Raw genomic sequence first — 6,000 nt, 5'->3', positions numbered from 1 at the left:
TTCTACGTGGTACCTTATCAAGCGCCTTCCTAAAATCCATGCAGACAACATCCATTGCATTCTCTTGGTCAATGTTCCCTGTCACTTCATCAAAAAATTCAATTATATTAGTCAAACACGATCTGCCTTTTACAAATCCATGTTGGCTCTCCTTAATTAGCTTAAACCTCTCCAACTGGCCGTTAATATTTTCCTTGATTATTGTTTCTAGAACTTTACCCACCATTGATGTTAAACTGACCAGCCTGTAGTTACTAGAATTATCCTTACAGCCTTTCTTGAATAGTTCTTACATCTCTCTGTAATTTCTCTGCAAATTTGCTTCTCCATATTTTCTCACTAGTTGGTGGCCTATAGAATACATCTAGTAGTGTAACGGCCCCTCTATTATATCTTAACTCTAGCCATATAAATTCAGTCCCTGTCTCCCCATCCTGGAGTCATGTCTGTTCTCCTCGTCTGTCTAACGGTCACCCATTCCCTCTCTGCCTGTACACTCCTTAGCTGCGGGGTGACCACCTCCTGAAACGTGCTGTCCACGTAGCTCTCAGCCTCGCGGATGCACTGCAGTGATGCCAGCTGCTGATCAAGCTCCGAAACCGCGAGCTCCTCCAGCTGACGACACGACCTGCACACGTGGTTGTCCAGGACATGGGATACGTCCTGGATTTCCCACATGGCACAGGATGCACATTCCGTGGGACTGAGCTGCCCTGCCTTTATTTATTCGACTATTAACTAACTTTACAGAATATTAAGACTAAGATGTACCTAATTAAAGTTATCAATGCAATATATTATTAACAGTTACTAATTTAACGTAGAATTAAATTTTTGCTAACAGTCGCTTGTGTGAAATCTTCTCAAATGCCTGCTAGAAATTATCATATTAAATCTAGAAAATCCCTCCATAGTGTCCTATGTACATTAACTCCCAGGTACCTCTGTCCCTGAAAACTCTTTAAGACTGTGCCATTAAGTGTATATTGCCTCTCCCTGTTCCTTCTGCCAAAATGCATCACCTCACACTTCTCTGTATTAAATTCCATCTGCCCATTCTGCTAGCCTTTCTATTTCCTGTTGCCGTCGATTGGTATCAACCTCAATGTTTGCCACACCCCCAAGTTTGGTTTGATATTTAAGGGGGAACTGATAGGGTAGGTAGAGAGAAACTATTTCCCCCAGTTGGGGAGTCTAGGGTTAGGGAACATAGCTTAAAAATTAGATCCAGGCCTTTCAGGAGTGTAGTTAGGAAACATTTCTACACACAAAGGGTGGTAGAAGTTTGGAACTCTCTTCCACAAACAGCAACTGATGCTGGGTCCATTGTTAAAATTAAATCTGCGATTGATCGATAATTGTTAACCAAAGGTAATAAGGGGTATGGGCAAAGGCGGATAGATGGAGTTAGATCACAGATCAGTCATAATCTCATTGAATGGCGGAACAGGCTCGAGGGGCTGAATAGCCTCCTCCTGTTCCTATGTTCCATGGGGATTGACAGGGTAGACACTGAGAGGTTGTTTCCCCTGGCTGGAGTGTATAGAACTAGGCATAGTCTCAGGAAACGGGGTCGGCCATTTAAGACTGAGATGAGAAGGAATTTCTTCACTCAGAGTGTGGTTAATCTTTGGAATTCTCTGCCCCAGAGGGCTGTGGATGCTGAGTCTTTGTGCATAGTCAAGACTGAGATAGATATAATTTTTGGACTGCAGGGGAATCAAGGGACATGGTGATCGGGCGGGAATGTGGAGTTGAGCTCGATGATCAGCTATGATCTCATTGAATGGTGGAGCAGGCTCGAGGGGCCGTATGGCTGACTCCTGCTCCTAATTCTTAGGTTATTCTGTTCTAAGGGGGCTTTCTGGTTGATGTTGGGTGTCAGCCTCGGCTCAGTTGTTTGCGTGCTCGCGTGAGTCGTAGGTGCAAGCTCCACTTGACTGAAGCACAAATTCCTGTGAAATAGTACTGAGGGAGCGCAGCACTGTTGGAGGTGTCGTCTTTTGGATGAGATGTTAAACCGAGGCTCTGTTTTCCATCTCAGGTGGACGTAAAAGATTCCACAGTTGTATTTGGAAGAACACCGGGGTATTCTCCTGGACAAATGTTTATCCTTCAACCAACACCTCCAAGTCTGCAGATGACACAAAGCTGGGTGGGTGTGTGTGCTGTGAGGAGGATACCGAGAAACTCCAGGATGATTTGGACAGGTTGGCTGATTGGGCAGATGCATGGCATACGCAGTATAATGTGAATAAATTTGAGGTTATCCACTTTGCTGGCAAAAACATGAAGGCAGATTATTATCTGAACGGCAATAGATTAGGAGAAGGGTCAGTGCAACGAGACCTGAGTGTCCTTGTGCACCAGTCGCTGAAGGTAAGCACGCAGGTGCAGCAGGCGGTTAAGAAAGCAAATGGTATGTTAGCCTTCATATCGAGAGGGTTTGAGTACAGGAACAAGGATGTCTTGCTGCAGTTGTACAGGGCCTTGGTGAGACCACACCTTGAGTATTGCGTGCAGTTTTGGTCGCCTTGTCTGAGGAAGGATGTTCTTGCCATGGACGGAGAGCAGCGAAGAGTCACCAGACTGATACCTGGGATGGCAGGAATGACGTATGAGTTATATTGGACTTATACTCGCTGGAGTTCAGAAGAATGAGAGGTGATCTCATTGAAACTTATAAAATTCTAACAGGACTAGACAGACTAGATGCAGGAAGGCTGTTCCCGATGGCGGGGCGGTCCAGACCCAGGTGTCACAGTCTAACGATAAGGGGTGAGCCATTTAGGACTGAGATGAGGAGGAATTTATTCACCCAGAGAGTGGTGAACCTGTGGAATTCTCTACCACAGAAGGCAGTTGAGGCCAATTCATTAAATATATTCAAGAAGGAGTTAGATATATTTCTTAAGGCTAAAGGTATCAAGGGATATGGGGAGAGGGCAGGGACAGGGTACTGTGTTGGGATGATCAGCCATGATCTCATTGAATGGCGGAGTAGGCTCGAGGGGGCGAATGGCCTACTCCTGCTCCTATCTTCTATGTTTCTATGTTTATTTTTCCCTGTGTACACGGAGGTCATTGACAGGCTGGTGGAATGGGCGAGCACATGGCAGACGAAATTCAATGGGTTTGAATGTAAGAGTGAGGAAAGTGTCGCTGCGATTGTAGAGGGCCTTGCTGAGACCACACCTGGAGTACTGTGCAGAGTTTTGGTCTCCTTTCCTAAGGCAGGATAAACTTGCCTTAGAGGGAGTGCAATGAAGGTTCAGCAGATTGATTCCTGGGGTGAGAGGGCTGTCCTATGAAGAGAGATTGAGTAGATTGGGACTATGCGCTCTGGGGTTTGGAAGAATGAGAGGTGATCTCATTGAAACGTGTAAAATTCTTCAGGGGCTTGGCAGGGTAGATGCTGAGAAGCTGTTTCCCCTGGCTGGAGAGTCCAGAAGGAGGGGGCGACTGAGATGAGGAGATATTTCTTCATTGAGGGTGGTGAATCTTTGGAATTCTCTACCCCAGAGGGCTGTGAATGCTGAATCGTTGAGTATATTCAAGGCTGAGATCGATAGCTGTTTAGACTCTAGGGGAATCAAGGGATATGGGGATCAGGTGGGAAAGTGGAGTTGAGGTCGAAGATCAGCCATGATCTTATTAAATGGCGGAGCTGGCTTGAGGGACCATATGGCTGACTCCTGCTACTATTTCTCATGTTCTTGAGAGGGGAAGATAATGGGCGGGGTCAGTGGGAAGGTAACGGTACAGGGGATGCAATGGGAATGAGGGGTGTGAGGCGTGAGTGTTTGGGGATGGGTCGGGAGGGAATTCCGGCCAAGTCCTACCCACAAATTGCTTCCGGAACACATTGGCGGCTGCTTATTGTGCACCACCACACGATGCAAACCAGCAGCTCCCATGCGAAAGGAAAGAAGAAAAAGGGTAGGGGGAGAAAAGGAGAAAAAGAGAAGCGAACATAGGAATTGAGGATTGAAGAGAAGGGAAATAGGGAGAAAGAAGCAAAGGAGGAGACAGAGAGAAATAGCACACACAGCGAAGAGGAACCTTGCCATGTGCAGTACCTTAGGATACTGACTATATTTATATCTTTCAATAGCATTCGATTATTATCAGTTAATCTCCATTAGTGCCACACACGGGGCACTGTGACTAGGGGGGAAAAGTTCAGTATCGCCCCGTTTGGGGCGGCATTATCGGCCATGCGCAAAATTTAGTGCCTGGCGCACTAATTATCGCCTCCGACGGCAAACTTGGCTTTTATTGCCCCTGGAGGTGATTGGAGTGCTAAATCAGGTGCTTCACACCAGTCTTAAGGCAAAAAGTCCGAGGAGTGATGCGATACCTCAGAGCGCTGGCGAAGCAAGTAAGGGCAAACCAAAATAAACCTGCAAAGTGCTGCTCTGTACCCAAAACCCCTTCACACAGCATTGAATCTCTCCAGAAGTCTCTCTCGCTCTCTCTCTCAGAATGCGTGGTGCAAAAATGTCACCAACAAAAAAAGGCAGGAAGCGGTCACCTTTAAGTAGCGCTCCCCCAGTCCCTTTCTGACTGCATAATGCTCTCCTCAAACTATTGTTGCTAGCGGCAGGCGGTAAGGCAGGGGGCGCTACTAAATATCTGGTCCGGGGCACTACCGGGGCATTGTGCACTTGACTGACGTCACGATCTGCCGGCCCAAGAGATCGTGGCGGTAGTGTTTAGTGCCGCCGCAAAAGTCTAGTTAATTTCGCGAGTGGCGCAAGCATCGCTGCGCCCGGGCACGAGTTGCTTTACGCCCATTTAGTGCCCTCTTAAGGCGCTAATGGGAGGTGCAAACAACTGAATTTCCCCCCTAGGTGTGGTATTAAGGCGAAACACTCTATATCAATAAGTTAGATGAAGGGAGCGAGTGTAATGTGCCCAAGTTTGCTGACGATACAAAGATAGGTGGGACAGTAAGCTGTGAGGAGGACACAAAGAACCTGCAAAGGGATATAGACAGGTTAAGTGAGAGTGCAATAAGGTGGCAGACGGAGTATACTGTGGGGAAATGTAAGGTTATTCACTTTGGTAGGAAAAATCAGAAAACAGAACATTTTATTAAACGGCGAGGAACTGTTAAATGTTGGTGCTCAGAGGGCTTTGTCTGCCTTGTACACGAAACACAGAGAGGTAACATTGTAGGGGTTCGCAAAATCCCCTCAGCCCCCAAAGATCGGGAAATATTAACCCACATCGTGGACGAAGACGTTACGTGATTTAAATTGTCTCTGGGTTGGACAATGTTTTAAAACATACCCAGAACCGCAAGAAGGCTGCGTTAAGCTAGGCAGCACTTGGACAACACCGGATTCAAAGAACTTTGTAAAAAAATCGCACACCTTAAGACAGTACATTTTTATTAAAAAAAGGAACTCTTGAGTTTGGTAAATTGCCCAGGGATAAAATGGCTGTCAAACTGCATGGCCAAGGACAAAGGGCATGGAAGCAGCTTTCTGTGTCTGTGAAGCAACGGCAGTCAAATTCTGTCAATCAAAAGGGGAGTTTCCCCTCCCTGCAGAGACAATCGATGTTTGTTTACAGAAACTGCTACAAGGATATTTGCACAAGGGATTAAACCAATTGACTGCGGTTTCAGTGACTACAAGATAATGGGTTTCTGTTTACATAGTAATACAACTCCATTCAAAACCCATCAGGTTGAATGGAGATGGTTCGAAGGCTCAGCACAGACATTTGAAAAGAAACACTTAAACTGAGGAAGGGAACAGTTTAAAATGAATGGGTTTGAACCACCCATTACTGGAAAATGGGGACAGTTGGATCACTTTTGTTTTAGCCCAGAAACTTCCGGATCTGGGCGGGCACATTTCGGCACCAAAACTGGGGTATAAGAGATTGCTTCTCAGAGGCATCTCTCTCTCTCTGGCTTGCCTCCGTGTGCCCTCTGCAGCGTGGGAGTCTGTCTGAAGAAGTAAGAACACCAGCAGTTTACTTTTAAAA

Source organism: Somniosus microcephalus, unplaced genomic scaffold (genome assembly GCF_052327205.1).
Source record: "Somniosus microcephalus isolate GS21.2 unplaced genomic scaffold, FLI_Smic_1.0 unresolved_chr4, whole genome shotgun sequence".
NCBI lineage: Eukaryota > Metazoa > Chordata > Chondrichthyes > Squaliformes > Somniosidae > Somniosus > Somniosus microcephalus.
This window is presented reverse-complemented; position numbering follows the sequence as displayed.